Source organism: Lipotes vexillifer, unplaced genomic scaffold, assembly GCF_000442215.2.
Source record: "Lipotes vexillifer unplaced genomic scaffold, Lipotes_vexillifer_v1.1 scaffold1192, whole genome shotgun sequence".
Lineage (NCBI taxonomy): Eukaryota > Metazoa > Chordata > Mammalia > Artiodactyla > Lipotidae > Lipotes > Lipotes vexillifer.
In genome coordinates, this window is record NW_006778701.1 from 817,199 (window position 1) to 834,241 (window position 17,043).

Consider the following 17,043-nt stretch of genomic DNA (forward strand, 5'->3'; position numbering starts at 1 on the left):
AAGGCTTTTATTCCCATCACTCAAAAGGTATTTCCCAAAGTCACTAACAAACTCCCCCTTTTCAAATTGTATAGCAATGATCTGACAGATTCTATGAAACTGTGGCATGGTTGGCCACACTCATATGTTAGAAATTATCTTTTTTATGTTTCTGTGATAACTCACTCACCTATTTTTGTCCTTCCTCCCAGGCCAGTCCATTTAAGTGTCCTCCCTTAAACTAGTATTTTGTCTCTTCATAGCACTTATTTTATCTGTAATTACTTTATCTATATGATTTATTTATCCATGTCAGCTTTCATTGATGATTTAGCAGAATGCACATAAATATTTCTGTATAATTTGTTTATATCCTTGGATGACAGCGCTTTAGAGCCTGCCATTCAGTAACCCTTCCTATAATCATTCATAAAATTACTAGATCTAGGTAAAGTCTCAAAATGACATTGAATCTAAATTTCCAAGAGTTAGCTCAGAAACTGTGAAGTGACTGAATTTCCTTTACTTGCAAGCTAATGATTTAGGCTGCCACTGTTTTATGTACTCATACTGACAGAAGATACAATATCCCTGGTTCAGAGACACAGCCTATTTATTTACTCACAGTACAAATAGCAGCCAGGGTAATATCTTAGCTCTGCTTCCCTATATCCCAATCCCCACAGCGTAACTCAAATAAAAACAGTATGTTACCTATCCGTGTGATTCCAAATTTTAGGAGAGTTTGAGCTTTTAATAGCTGCTAACACATATGCTCATTCTCCTTAGAGAGTAAGAGAGATTACTCACTAAGCACATTTCCTTTGGGGGAGAGGAGAAGCGTGTCTCTTGCTTTACTACCTTGACATTTAAGCACAAGTATTCAGGAGGGGGAAGGAGAGATGTGTATGACTCCAAATCTTTTCAGAAGTGTCTAACTTTGCAGAAAAGCTATCTCAATCTTCTAAGGCATGTTTACTGTTCAAGTGTGTCCTTTTGCTTCAAAGAGCAGGACCATGCAGAAAATTGAAAACATTCAAGGTGAATTGTGTCTCAACAGATTCACTCCTGATTGCCAAATGTTTCAAGTCCTTTGTGAATTTTTCCATGTAAATACCACTCCATCAGGCTGATTCCTCTAGCACTGACTTAGTATGAAATTCATTATTTGTTTCTGTAGCACTTAAAGCTAATATCAGTAGGAATCTGGATATCAGAATGTGGCCAACTTTCTGTGGTGACCTCAGCTATGACCCCTAGGGTTATGGATCTAGCCAACTGAAGAAATTTCATAAACCATTAATGTCAGGGGTCTTTTTCCTTAAGTCTGTATGTTGACTCTGCCACCCATTTTAATGCATTTTTCCAGGTATTAGCACAGATTCTGCCTTAGCCTGCCAGAAGAAAGTCTATAGGAATTCTGTCATCCCTGGAAACCCTTGTCAGTGAGATAAAGCTATCCCGAGCGCCTTCTGGTGCCAAGATAGTGTTACTGATCACCTCAGGTAAAGTTACAGACACCCTTTATACTTTTCTAATTGAATAACTAGCATGTTATTACAACCATCCACATAGTATGCCTAAATAATGTGTTAGTTATTTTTCTGGGAAAGTCATCTGAGTAACTGAAGTAAATCTCATTTTGGAGAGAGCTCTGCAGTCATCTGAGTGATATATAAGCTACCAGTGGAGTTTCTTTAAACACTCTTATAATCAGCTCTAAGATGTAAGTCATGTTTTTGAAAGGAAAGCAAGATAATACCAGGCCTCTAAACAATAAGTATGATCCAGAGGGCACAGATGTTTCTAGCAACAATTATTTCATATGGTTGGGACCCCTTTGTGGGACAGATAACAATGAGGGATATAGTTTGACAGTACTTCCAATGTGGCACCTTATGGGGTCTTTTCTGGGACTTCCTAGCTAGTTGATAAACCTAGGGTTCCCAATCAAGTCTGAGTAATTGAGTATAATTCTTGTTTGGGGAGGAACTGCCTGAGGGAAGTCAGTCCAATTGGTCCCGTTTGTCTACACTATCAGTGAGGTGACATTCTTCATCTTTATGAAATCAATATGAGGAAACATCTAGAGGTTTTATACTTAGGACTTGCAGAAGCTGGAGTCATCCACTTGTGGTCTCATGGTCAGAGTGGACTTGAGGGAGGTAGCTGACTCAGCAGTCAGTTAAACTCAAACTCAGCAGTCAGTTAAACTCATGACAGTTGGAGAAAGTTGCACTAAGGCATTTTACTTGGATGAAGACTCCAAGGCCAGGTTTGAAATATAATGAACATTAATGCTACCTCCTGACAACATATTCAATTACACACACACTCCCTCCCAGGGTCTAAGGCATTCTATTCCCTCCCAGGTTTGTGTTCTCTCTTGGTTTGCGTGCTGTCTCCACCTGTATAAAACCTGAGTACTCTATTTCAGGAGGTAAAACTTCATCTTTTATCAATCCTCTCTACTCTCACCAAGACCATGTATATGGAAGAGTGAGGTGCAAGAGGGAAACAAAAAGAACATCTATATACCTAAAACCTAACCAGAATGAAGTTGGAATCCATGAGGACCCCTTTTATCCAGGACTGCATCCAGAGGGTAGGCCACCCATTGGGGATGGTTGAAGTTAAAAAAACAAGAGAACTATGCTCAGGAATGGCAGGGGAGGAATCCTCAGATTGCAGTGCTCATCCTTGTAACTCCCTTAATCCTTCAGATTTTTGTCTTAGTCATTGTTCTTAAAGAAGCTTAGATGAGATAATCCCCTTTGGGAAACACCTGCATTTAATAGCAAATCTGACTTAATGTGCATGTCCCTGGAAAAAGTAAGGGAGGTAGAGTCAGATTATTAGCCCATTGTTGACAAGCATTTTCCATGAAATACAAATGGTCTTCAAAGATGAACATATAGCAAGGATTTTTCTGAGGGGCCACAATGGTATGGCCAGAATTAGCTGGTCAGTATTTTGAAGAAGTCAAAAGTCAATACTGGTGAAGCACCACAATAGTCTCACCATGGGGGTAAGGGACTGATGTAGTCAATCTGTCAGAGTGAGCAGGGACCGTACTCTGTATGATGTGGATTCCCTCACCAAAGGTTAAACAGATCCATTTTTGTCATGAGTCACAAGATTGGCATGCAATTTATTTTTTTGCATCAGAAATAGAGTCATTTCCTATGTGCTCAGTCTATAATGGTGAATGTGTATTGCCCTGTCCAGTATAGTGATGAATTCATATGGCAATTATGGCAATTTGGATATTTCAGGTTTGATACCATTTAGTCTCATCAGAGAATGAGCCCGGCCATGGGCATCTAGATTAACAACCTGGATAATTTGACCAGCAAACATAATCTGTTAACACAGTTCTTGGTCTTAGATAAGAAGTCGTGAGTCTTTAATCTGCAATAGTCTAAAATTTTAGTTCTCCCCGCTGAGTGCAGAAATCATGTCCAATTTCATTTTTGTACAGCTGCTGGTGTTCAGAGTGAACAGCCGCAGCAGACATCATCAGTTTTCTGCTTAGCTGAACCATCTATAAACCAGGCCTAGGCTTTCAGGAGAGACTCTGTGAATCTGGGACACCAAAAAAGTCAGTGGCTCTAATTTGATTTAGGCAGCACAGTGGGAAATCATATTTTCCTCCATAAGAATAGTTGTCACTTTTTCATTTGAAGTCACTAGACTGCTGGGGCCAGGCTGGTTGTATTCTTCAATAGACTACATTCATTTGACAAGGGAGACTCTTAAAGCTCATCCCACTGTGTCATTCATACAATGTAAGTTGGCCAACCTCCAAAAGAGGCCTATCAAGTTGAAAAATCCCCAAAATTCTGTGAGGCATTCAGTTTCAATAAGAACTCAGTGGGAAACTTAAGTTTCTTTTCAAAAGTGGTATATCTAGTAGCCATGCCAAAACCCCAAGTCCAAAATCCCAAACAGATGCCTTCAGGTAGATACTGCCTCCCTTTCCAGGGCTTTAATAGGAACATACTCATTATTTTCAGGGTTTTAGTCTCTCTCCAATTACCAAAGAGTTCAATGTAGTGAGAAACATTCACACTAAATCATGACTCACTCACTGGGAAAAATGGCAGGGGAATTTGTCTCCATAACGTACTTCTTTGCTTGCTGTTCTCCCCAGTCAGGATGGTGATCCCCTCTGGCAGTTATAAGATTGGAAGTATAGCATATAACATACATATCAATTCTTAAATACATCCAGGTGTAGAAACAGTGAAAACATGAAATAGAGCAAAGGACTCCACCTACAGTCATCCAATAGTCATTGTAGCTTTTTTTTTTTTTTAACTGTACATGTCTAGAGTCTGGTTACTCAGCTGTACTCTCCCCAGATTCGAAGAAGTATCTGAACTGGACTCTTTCTTCTTTCATTATATCCCTTTACGTGTTACTGTGGCTTAAGTCTATATTCCTTGGTACTTTCAGTCACTCCTGGGCCCAGAATCCCTTCCCCCAGCAGGACCTTTTATAGCATCCAACAGAACTATAAACGTGTGAGATTCTCCCCTCCTTGAAGTTCCCCCAGTATATCCAAATGGTTTGTAGGACCTTAGGTCCTCCTTGAGGATAAGGAGATCTTGATTCCACCCCTAATCTTAAAGCAGCTAAGGTCATCATAGAGAAAGGACAAGAAATCTGGGGTTCTCTCAGAAAATTTCTCGATGCCAGTCAGCAAAACACATTTACTTTCAGGTCTGCCTGAAACTCCTGAAATTTTTCTCCTCCTACCTTGAGGAGAGAGAAAAAAATGAATGCACCATATGGACTCTGCTTATGACCAAGATGACCTTATTTCCTTCAGCTTGACTAAACTTTAGGCAGCCTCCTAAAGGGAGGCTCCTGACCTCCCTTTTCTTAGGGCATTTACTTTTGAAAAGTTGAAATTGCAAAATTTATCTCTGCACTTTTGAAATGTAGATAAATGTAGATAAATCTCCTCTAAGCATCTTACCAGAACACTTGAGATATAATTATCAAGGAATTTAGTGCCCATATCTCTCAGTGTCTACGGGATTGCAATAAATGCTAACTGGCAAACACAAAAGGCCTGATCACATTGACCAACTTCCAACTTAATGACCTCCAGTAATTTTCCATTAGCTCACCCACATCTTAAAAACCCTTCTGCCTTTTGCTTCAGTACAGTTTAATTTCTATCCCCTATTGCAGTGGTCTGAATAGACTCCCTTACCTGTTTAACTTTGTAGAGTGCAATTTTTGTTTGACATTTATTTCAAACGTACCCCTCAGTACTATTTGTAACCACTTCCCCGAAGTCATTCTCAGTAACAAGCAACAAAGTGGAGGACTACATATTGTCTAATGCACCATACAGATTTGGTCAACAAGTCACTGATTCCCGTGGACTTCCTGATTCAATGGATCCACAGATCCATTTTGTACTTCTTCCAGATGGGTATATTACTGATAATACTCCATACTTTTCACTAGGTTGAAAAGTCTAAAACTGTGAAGAATCTGAGATTATGCTGCTGCATGCTAGCTGGCAAATTAGCCTGACACCATTTATGTACATACATTGACAGATAGTGACACAAACTATTTCATTTCTCATAGGAAAAACACTTGCTAGAACAGCATCTTAGCACCCAAATTCCTACAGAAAATACAAATATAGACTGGATGTTTCCTGTATATGCTGTGGAATTACATCACAAAAGAGGAACTGCAAAATTTAAGAGATGCAGCTTTTTTATAGATTGCTGGCATATCTGCCTTTCCTGTGAGAAAGATGAAGGGAGGGATGCAGGGACAGAAGAAGAGGGGAGAGAGGGAGAGAAAGAAACAGATTACTACTTAAGTATATCTCTTCTTCCAAGTGAGAGATGGAAAATATCTCTTAGTTTATTAATCTAGAAAGCAAGAAAGGACGCAGGGTGTCTCCATCCAGAGAAGGAGGGAGAGGGCTTTAGATATTCAAATCTCTCTGGAGTTCTTTGTCTTTAAGAAAATCTATCTCTACAAAGTGAGAGAGTGGCATGGACATATATACACTACCAAATGTAAAATCGATAACTAGTGAAAAGCAACTGCATAGCACAGGGAGATCAGCTTGGTGCATTGTGACCACCTAGAGGGGTGGGATAGGGAGGGTGGGAGGGAGGGAGATGCAAGAGGGAAGAGATATGGGGATTTATGTATATGTATAGCTGATTCACTTTGTTATACAGCAGAAACTAACACACCATTGTAAAGCAATTATACTCCAATAAAGATGTTAAAAAAAAAAAAAGATCCCCTGTGCCACAACAAAAACCTGACACAGCCAAAAAAGAAATTCAAAAAAAAAAAAAGAAAAGACAATCTATCTCTAGTTTCCAATGTGTGTTGGCTGTTCAAACATGCCCTTTGTTCTGAAGCAAAGTGAAACTATCCAGTAAGATTGGTCACCCAATACCAAGATAATGTAAAATTTTACTTTTATTCTTCAAGATGTGTACTCATCACTCATCAAAATTTATTGACTTAGACAGAGATCAGTAGAATATTGTCTTTGCATTTAAATATCCAGATCATTGATGCATTCATTAATACATTATGGCATAGGTCTATCATGTCTAAGCATGTGGGTAAACTCTGGGGAGGGTACTAAACCAATTATTTGCAAATCTTATTTAAAATGTCATTCAAAAATATATGTATTGGGCTTACCTGGTGGCACAGTGGTTGAGAGTCCGCCTGCTGATGCAGGGGACACGGGTTCGTGCCCCGGGCCGGGAAGATCCCACATGCCGCGGAGCTGCTGGGCCCGTGAGCCATGGCTGCTGAGCCTGCACGTCCGGAGCCTGTGCTCCCGAGCGGGAGAGGCCACAACAGTGAGAGGCCCGCGTACCACAAAAAAATAAATAAATAAATAAATAATAAATAAATAAATAAATATATATATATATATATATGTATAATATATATATATATGTATCAAATGTATAAATACGATTAAACTGTATTGAACGAAGTAGAGAATAGAAGATACCTGAGGCCCATTTAATAGAGATCTCTTTTGAGATATACCATTAAGGTTAGAAAGGATCAGCATTCACAGACTGTGTAATGAAATATTTTTTAAAAACAAAATTGGTGTACTATAGATGATGCTGTTTGAATGGCATGTTGATATAACAAAAAAAATGTGTGACCAAGTTATGGTAATTTAAAACACACATATTTACTAATGGTATAAAATTAATTTTATATTACTAATGACTTTTTACATTTGATTATATTAATGAAATCTATTAAGAATTACATTTTATAGGCTTAAATAACTTTTGCAGTTATTAAACTTGCTACTGTTTTTAACAGTTCTCATTTAGCAAACTACTGAGAAATCTTTAGAAAATAATTTCAATTCAAATTATTTGAATTGCAGCCAGAAGTCTTATTTTCTTTTTTACTATATTCAAAGGCTATCTTTGGATCTCATTCCTTCTGAATATATTTTTCAAAATATTTGACCCTTCTTCCCTGTTCTCTGTCTCCTTCTTTTTTGCTTCAGAGTCTATTTATACTGTATCTACTTGCCTGGAACATTTGCTATGGCTTTTGCATATTTTTTATCACTGCCAAAGGTTTGAGTTTTATTTCCTCATTGTCCGTTGTCAAGATCTCTGGGTCAGCATGGGAAGGATAGTACCCAATTCCAGATTCTCCATTTTCTCAGAAATGGAGATCAGACACCTTTCTGCCTTTTTCAAACTTACTCTTTCACAAAGCACACACTTTTATAATAATGTATTCTTATTTCTTTCTCCCATTTAAACTCTTTGATGGCATGGTCCTTATCCTTATGCATCTTTGAACGCCTACTTTAGTGAGTGTATAGAGGGAGCTCAACATGCATAAGTTGGATTGTAGTGTTTAAATGAACTAGAAATTAGATAAATATATGTTAAGTAATAAATATAGAAACACATAGAATTATTAAGTGTATGAAAAAATGAAACAGAGACCCCAAATAAAATTTCAGACCCATCATATTTTATACACTAAACAATTAGCCAAGAACAAATGATCCTTGCAGAGCAATTTGTTATTTATTGGTTGATTTCAATGGCAATCTTCCAAATGAATGGTCTTTCTCTAGGCATTATCTCTGTGATAAAACCTTTTACACTGTATATAAAACCTGCAAACTTCTATGTATGCTGATGCATCAAGTGTACACACAATTCAAGCAAATGATCAAAATGTGCTTCAATCTATGAAATAATTAATATTAATTATTATTAAAATCCAATATTTGAATTAATTTAAACAGGGAATCCCATTGTGCAGGATAAACATATTATTACAGATTCCATAGGGCATTATATATTGCAACTCTGTAAATTATCTGTCTCAACCTTTATTCTGAGCTCCTCATAACATTTAGTTAGTTAACAGCCTGCATTTTGATCTGATATGACTTTTTAAAAACTTGTGATGGACTCTACATTGCTGGACATCCATAGCTGAAACTGCTGATTTTGCAGATGAATTATGAAATTTCTGCCCTGATGTGAAAGACTTTTGTAGTTTGAAAGAGGCATCGATCTTGTTTTTCATGCCATTTACCACATTACAGGTAGCCTTGCTCAAGTGCAAGTGAGGCTGCTCCTTAACTACTTAACCATGTAAAATGAAAACTTCAAGGTGATTGCTGGGCTTCAAGATGAGCTAGCCAATAACCTACAGACCAGGCATCTACTGTCATCTCCCAAATATCATCCCTCCAGCTATTGACTGTTTTAAAATCACATTTAAGTCAAATACTCTGGTTGACATTATTATAAATATGAACACATAGTAAAGGCTAATTATTATGTGTCACATACAGCTAAAAGAAAAAAGGATGAAAAACAAAGGAAAAGCAAAGCATCCATAGTTTAACTTTAGAGAGATGAAAATTACTTATTTACAAAGCAAAGTGTTTAAAAATTTATATATATAGAGAGAGAGAGAGATCTGTGTTATATTTATGCAAATGTAGATATTTAGCAAAGAATTGAGAAAAATAATTAAAACATATTTACTTTTCCCAGTCATCTAGATTTTGTTTTTCATTGAACACAATGGAGAGTACCACTGATACTTTGAGAATGAAATTGATCTGAGTAATATTTTTAATAAAGTGAATTGTCTTAGACATTCCAATTAATATATAAATTAACTAGGGTCCAAACTAAGTTTTGATATAACCATTTTCTAATGTTTTCTTATTTAAAAAAATTCCATTTCTTCCTAAGCATTTAAAATTTAGAAACAGATTATTTTCACTGTTCTAACTTGTCATTTTAGATCATTAAATATATAATACTGATACCTAGATTTTTTGTTTAGTAGAGTAGCTTATTCTTCAACAGAACACTTAAAACACTAGAAAAAAAATCATGTACTAAAACCACCTGTCTGAATTATAAATGCAAATGTATGTTACAAGATAATGGGGCTAATGTAATACAGCACAGTGGTAGCATGAACAAAGTACTGTATCTAGAAAAATCTATTATGAATTGTAAAAACAATACTACAAATACAATTCCACTGCATGGAATACAGTTCAATTTAATTAGTAGAAAATACACCATAAAAAGTGGAATTGCAAATATCACTACAGGAATTAATATACTGGCAATGAAAAACTAATTTCTAGACAGCCAAAAGTTTGAGGCTTTGAAGGGATTTTTTTTCCATTATAAGTATACACAGCCTACATTTAAGAAAATGGAATGACTTTTTAAAAATGTGTGTACTATATAAATATATGGCAAATACAATTCACTTGTTAAAATTTTTGGAGAAAAAAAATCTCATATGGTCTTGTAGGTTACATGATATTAGATATGAACTTTTACTTACAGGAATATGTCAATGCCTTCTTATATTTATCTTTTAATTCTTTATATTTAATTTGCATGATTATATAGTATATAAAATCTCCAATTCCTTGATATATAGTTTGAAACCTTGTTTCAAAAACATGTTGCTGGAGGAGCTGTGAGAGCTGACTATTTAGTGCCCCTTGATTTATGAATCTAGACAATTTCAGTGGGGCTTCCAAGCATTATTTTGTTAGGTCTCATTCAACTGCCTTTTCTCCAATGCAATTTCAGAAATACTCAATTTGGATGTAAAGATATTCCTAATGAAATTATTCGTTTTGCTTGGCTGTCATTTACATTCAATTGCTGTTCAGTTATTCAATATTATGATAGGTTAAGATAAAATTGCTAAGTGAATATAGCATTTAATCTGATTTTTAAATAATAATGCATCATAATTTAGTATATAATAATTTTATGAAGTACCCCAAAATAAGGAATGAGAGTATTTGAGTTGACTATAAATGTTAATGTTACAAGGATATTATTATTCAAAATTAATCCTACCTAGACCTTTTAACTGATTTTGAAATAAGCTACTTTAATTTTCTAGGAAGTAGTTATCTATCAATATAATTTATGAAATAGTAGGTACTCTAATAAGACTAAACACAAACACCAAAGGCTTTTGAATCTTTTTAACACCTGAATTCAGTCAAATAACTGATTTTTTTCTGATTCATGATGAGAAAGAATATTTTAGATAAATTTGAGAATTTCAATAATAGTTGTGAATAATTCAGCTATATTAAAAAATAACATCTCAGAGATCATAAAAAGATCTCTGCTAAATATAATATTAAACATTATTTACATAATGAAGTGTAAATATGAAACACAACAATGCATCAATACTATTTTGGTATGTATTTCATTTTTGTTTCTTTTACTCTTGGTCTGAACAACTGATCAGCAGAAACTGTACTTGGCTTTTTGGACGTATTCAATCTGCCAGAACTTTTATCTTTACAATACACCTATATTTGTTGTTGTTCCTTGGCTCCTGTTCTCATCTAGTGATGTTTTTCAAGGAGCCTTTAAAGTTTTGGCCTATTTTGTAGCATGAGGCATTCCTTTTCAATAGTACCTTCATGTCACAAATGGAAGGAAGCACAGTTGCACAATGTAAAAATCAGTATTTCCTCAGATCCCACTTCCAGATCCTATCATTATGTCATATTTGGTTTCTGCCTCTAAGAAAGCATAGCATTTTCATTTTCAACTCAGCTGCTCATTTCTCAATTTTTATATTCCAGCTCAGCCAACCATCTTGTGACCCTGTCTGCTGTTGACAGCTGGATTACACTGCCAAAAAATTTATTTCAGTGAGTTTGAAACTTTACTCTTATCTGACCTGCTGATTTCAGTTAAACATGAAAATCTGTTGCCAAATGAAAAGATGCTACTTTTTAAGAATTCACTTGTAACTCTATTGTTATTGACACATAGATTTTTCACTATGTAGTTTTTTGTGTAGAAGTTGAAAGAAACATCAAAAGCATTTATGTATCATAGAACCTGTAGGCTTTTGATTCAGACCTGGTATGATTGTGAACTCAGTGAAAAATAAAACTAAAATATATAACTTGCACTTTCAAAAAAAGTCATATGTGAGGCAAAATAAACCTTAAATCATGTAGTTGTTGGTAATCATTACTAAGAATAAAAGTATATTTATATAATACATTTTAAAAGATATGGGAGAATTCAGTTCTCATAACTAGCCATTTTTACTTTTGTTTTAGTTCATATATTTCTCAACTTCTGCTGGTCAACAATACAATTCTGAAATTGACTTAATTACAATATTTCCACTATACTTATTTCAGATAAATTAAGCTAGGATATAGTTAAGAAAGTGCCATCACCCAGTGTTCATCAAATGAAACTATTTTACAAATTCCCAACTTTCCCCTTAAGATCAAACCCAGAACATCATCATTTGTGTATTCTAATCACTATGTTAACTGTGTCTTATTTCAACAATTCTATCTATAATTCTTATAGCTGAAGATTTACTGAGTAATCATACTGGTTGCATCACTCAAGGTATTCATATTCTAGGGACTAGGAGTTAATTTTCTCTCCATGGATTACATAGAATTTATCTCCACAGTTTAGTTTGTAAGTACTTAAAAGGAGAGGATTTTTTAAAATATTTTTTTCTTTTCTCCTCAGTTGACAAAATATCTTATTCTACATTCATAATTTTAAAAACAATGGTAGGTACTACTTAGATATATAGATGTTTCTCAATAGGGAGAGTCTATGCTGCGTTTTCCAGAAAGAAGAGAAATTCTGATTTTACTTACACAAAGCAAAAAATGATAATGACACATAATTTGTCCATCTGCAATCATGGTTTCTGATCATTTCCTCATGATACTGAGAATGTTCCAAAAGTGTTTTCTGTACTGTACAAAAATTTACTGATTCAATATATTTTTGAATATTCACTAAGTTTCACTGACTGATAATAAAGACAGTCACAGTCTGCTCCCTACCCTCAAGCAACTAATGATGTAGTAGTAGATGGGCAAGTGCGAAAGCACATTTCTATCCTTATTATATAAATGTGGATATGCAATTGTTGTGCATGAATGAGGGAATGTATAAGCCCAGCAAAACTGGCTGTGGAAGGAGAATTTTCTAAAACTTAATAGAGAGGTTGATCTTTTAGTTGTATGTTGACGAATAATGAAAGGTGTGTTCATAATGAATGGCTGCTTATAAGAGAACGTGTTAGGCACTCTTGGCAGAATTGTTACTGATTTGAACCTGGAGAAATGAGCAAGATTCAAATTATGGAGACATACATGCTATGCTAAGTAAGATGTTTGAAATATTGTCTATAATGAAGTGAACCACTGAACAATTTTAAGTAGACAGTATCTTAAGTTTTTAAAAGATGTGTGCAATGGCAGATGAAAGACAGATACGTGGATGTAAAGTTCTCTACGAGACAGGGATAGTTGTTAAAAAACTAGAATACCATTGCTAGAGTCCAGGACATAATGGTGTTGGTGACATGTAGTTCTTTGGCTTGGCATCCAGGCCAATGGTGATTTTCACTGAGGTAATGTATCTTTGGCATGAATAAGTATGCAGGAAAAGGTAACGAGTTTGAGGTAAATGTGAGATACCTGTGAATAGCCAATGATTAATTCTGATGTATGGATGTTGAATTTAGGGGTGAAGAAAGAGCTTGATAAAGTAGCATTTGAATTGACTGAACCTGGTATATATATATATATATATATATATATATATATATATATATTTAAGATAAAATTAAAAATAAAATGAGAAGAAAAGAGAAAAATCTATGAGATACCAAAATTTAGGTTATGATCAAAGGATGAAATCTCTCAAAAGTAAGTAAGAATGTTAAGGAAAATAAAGGAAGCTAGATCAAAAACTAGGAGAAAAATCTCATGGAAGTTAAAGAAGGTTTGAAGAAAACCGTAGTCACTAATTTGAAATTTTGCAGAGAATGTGATTAATGTGACCATTGAACATATTAATTATTCTTCACAGGAGGCTGTTAATAACTTTTATGTCTGTGATTCCAGTGTACCGGGAAGCTAAACTCTAGAGCAATTGAAGAACTAATTGGGGGTAAGTAATTAAAAATACAAGTGTAGACTATCCTATCAGTTTACTTGTTTGTCAGTGGAGGCTAAGAGTATTAGCTAAGTGGAAATATAGTGTAAAGAAAGAATATTTTTGTGATAAAAATATCTGAACATGCTTTAAGGATGTAGTGAAAAGTCATTTGAAATAACAAGCTCTGCATTAGATAAAAAATAGATAATGGGAAATTTGTGAATTTTGGATGAGAATATTGATGACAGGTGCAACAGCACAGTGGTAGGTATTACTCCCTTTGCCTTAAACATAAAGAAAAATGCCTTTTTCTGAGATTGTGGGGAGGAGGTAGAATGGATAGTGATATTATGTGTGTAGGAGGACAATGATGAAGGAATTCATCACTAATTTCCTCCTAATTGACTGACAAATATCACGATCTGATAAGGGTAAGATAATAGATTAAAATAAAAATACTTGAGAGTAGTGGTCAAAGTTTAAAAGAGTTACTGTGGAAAACTGGATAGGGAGTTGACTAGGACCATGTGAAATATTTCCTGTATGAATCTGGAGACCCAGCTGTGTATATGGATCTTGATTTCTTTTTATAAGAAACTATTGTTACAGTTGTGTGGTTTTCTCCTGCAGCTCTCAGCAGAGATGAGTGCTGGAGCAGAGGCAGCATGTGAGCAGTGCTTTTGTGGACAGGAGAGAGGAAAAGATAATGGAATAATAATGTTGCCAATGACTTTAAATAAGTAGTTGCAAAGATGTGTTATGTCATCTGCTCTGGATAGGTAAGAAAAAAGTCATGGTATACAAAGGTGATTGTAGATCGATACTAGGAGTAGACAAAAGCTTAGAAATTATTATTTAAAATAATAATAGAATTATTAAAAATGAAAATGATAAAATAATTGACAGCAAGAAGTGTATGTGGTTCAAGGCAAATATTATGATGTTGGACTTTATAATTTTGAAGCTGGTATACCTTCAACTATAGCCAAGGTTCAAAATGAGGTATTGGAATTGAGTAGTAGAATTAGAGTAGAAATTAAGAACATTGGAAGATAAATTTGGTAAAAGTACCAACCATAATTTTTATATTTTACTTTATAATTAGCATAACTTTTGAAGTTGCTTTGGTTGATGGTGATGGTAGAAGTGTAGATATTATGAAACACATGCGAAGTTTTCAATAAAATATGGAAAATACACAGACAGATGTTAGATGGTAATAGCTCCATGTCAAAAACAAAAGAAAAACACACAGCAGAGGAGTAATTAGAAAATCAAAGAAGTCATTACATCAGATTGGCTTGGCTTTAAGCCTTACCTCTACCACTTGCTGACTATAAAATCTTGGAGAAACGATAATCTTCCCTGCATCAAAAATGTATTTTAATCCATCTGCAAATTCAAGCAAATTTCTATATAAACAAAACATATTTTTTTTAACTAGAGGTCATAAAAAGGTAATGACAAAGACAAACTCTCAAATCATAAAATCAGTTTCTAATATACATTTTTCATATGGTAGCATGCATACATATATGCAAAATCTGGGAAGAATATCCTTCCCTAACGAATTACATGCAGTGACATTCACATTTATAGAATGACTAATAAGAAAATTGTACAACTAAAACATTTTGCTCATTTTCATTCTTGTTAGGACATTTTAGACTTAAAACTTGTCATCCTATTATTCCAAGGTAAGCAGTTTATTCACTGCCTCAAATTTTAAACAAAAAGTTGAAGAGGTTTTCTACTTCTAATTGTGAAACAGTTTTTTGGAATAAGACTAACATCTCCACTGAAAATGAATCCAATAAAAGTAGAAGGAAAAAAAGAATAGAGGGCTTCCCTGGTGGCGTAGTGGTTGAGAGTCCGCCTCCCGATGCAGGGGACACGGGTTCGTGTCCCAGTCCGGGAAGATCCCACATGCTGCGGAGCGGCTAGGCCCGTGAGCCATGGCTGCTGAGCCTGCGCGTCCAGAGCCTGTGCTCCGTGGCAGAAGAGGCCACAACAGTGAGAGGCCCACGTACCGCAAAAAAAAAGAATATAAAAGCAGAAATCAAGAAGAGGAAAAATAATATTAATTGCCCATTAGAAAAAATAATCAAAAGCACAAGTTTGTTGATTAACCTGATTCATCATATGTAAACAATAGTTGCAATCCAGTACATTAAAAAGTTGAAAAATTAAATGTGCATCTAACTTGATGCAGAACAAATCTTTGATAAAATTCAACATCTAATAATAATAATATTTCCACAAAATAATATAGAACAGAGCTCCTCTAAACTGATAAAGAATATCTACAAAAAATTTAGCAAACATCACAATTAATTTGAAACATTGCAAGATTTGCCCTTGTTGTTGGGCATAATTAAATGCCAATAATCACCTCTTGTGTTCATCAGTAGTCTGACTAACCTAGTGAGTACAATAATAAGTGAAAAATGGTAAATCTTGGAAATGAAAAAACACAAATGTTATTAATTTACAGACTACATGCTCATGAATTTAGAATATCAAAATGATCTAGAAAATAAACTGTTATTACAAGTATGTTAATATAGGAATTTTACTGGATATGAGGAAATATAAAAAGGAACTTTCTACATGTACACACCAGATTATTAGAATGTATAAGCACACACATTTTGGATATGATGTGTCAGGAGGATTATCTACGTCTTCTAAGATAGAGTATGGTTTTACATCACTTAAATGACTAATAAATCCCTAGAATTCTCTTCTTCCTAAGGAAACATTGGCTCTAATTGGTATTTACCTTGCTTGTTTAACTATAAAGGACTTTACCCAAACGCATTTTCCTGTTGTGACCTTTTATGACAATGTGTTATTAGCAGCATAGACAAGAACAGGGAGAATTTCTGCTGATCACAAATCTTACCAGGAACACTAAAAAGAAAAAAAAAAAGACAAGCTGCCTTAAACTACAAATGACTTTTTCTGTCCCATACCTTAACATTCTCTGAGAGGCAGATCAGCATAATTAATAAGGGCCAGTGAATAACACTCACAGCTGGCATTTTTATATGCAGTTGTGAATAAGTGAAGGACTATAATCATGATATTCTCCCTATTTGCTTTTTTGTGTGTTGATATTCAATTATAGTGATGTTTTAAAAGTTAAATGAAGAATAAACTAAAAGATAAAAGCTCAAAAAGGGTCTTTGAGAGAAGAAATCTTTTCTGAGTTTAAATTCTGATTCTGCTTTTTTTGTGTGATCTCACGTGAGTCTCACTTTTTCATCTGTAAAATGGAGAAAGGATAATACTAACCAGGGCACGGGGTCATTGGCTGAATTTTTAATGTTTGTAAAAAGTACCTTGTGCAGTAACTTGTGTATAAAGTGGGCTCAAAACGAAAAGACAGTCATTGTAGTGTTGTAGTAATAGTAGTAGAAGTGGTATTCATTATTATAAAGACCCTTGACTTCCATATATCATTGCATGTCAGTGAGGATTGAAATCTCTCTCTGACTCAAAAGATGATTCAGTAAATTCAGTAGAGAGAGAGAGGGAAAGA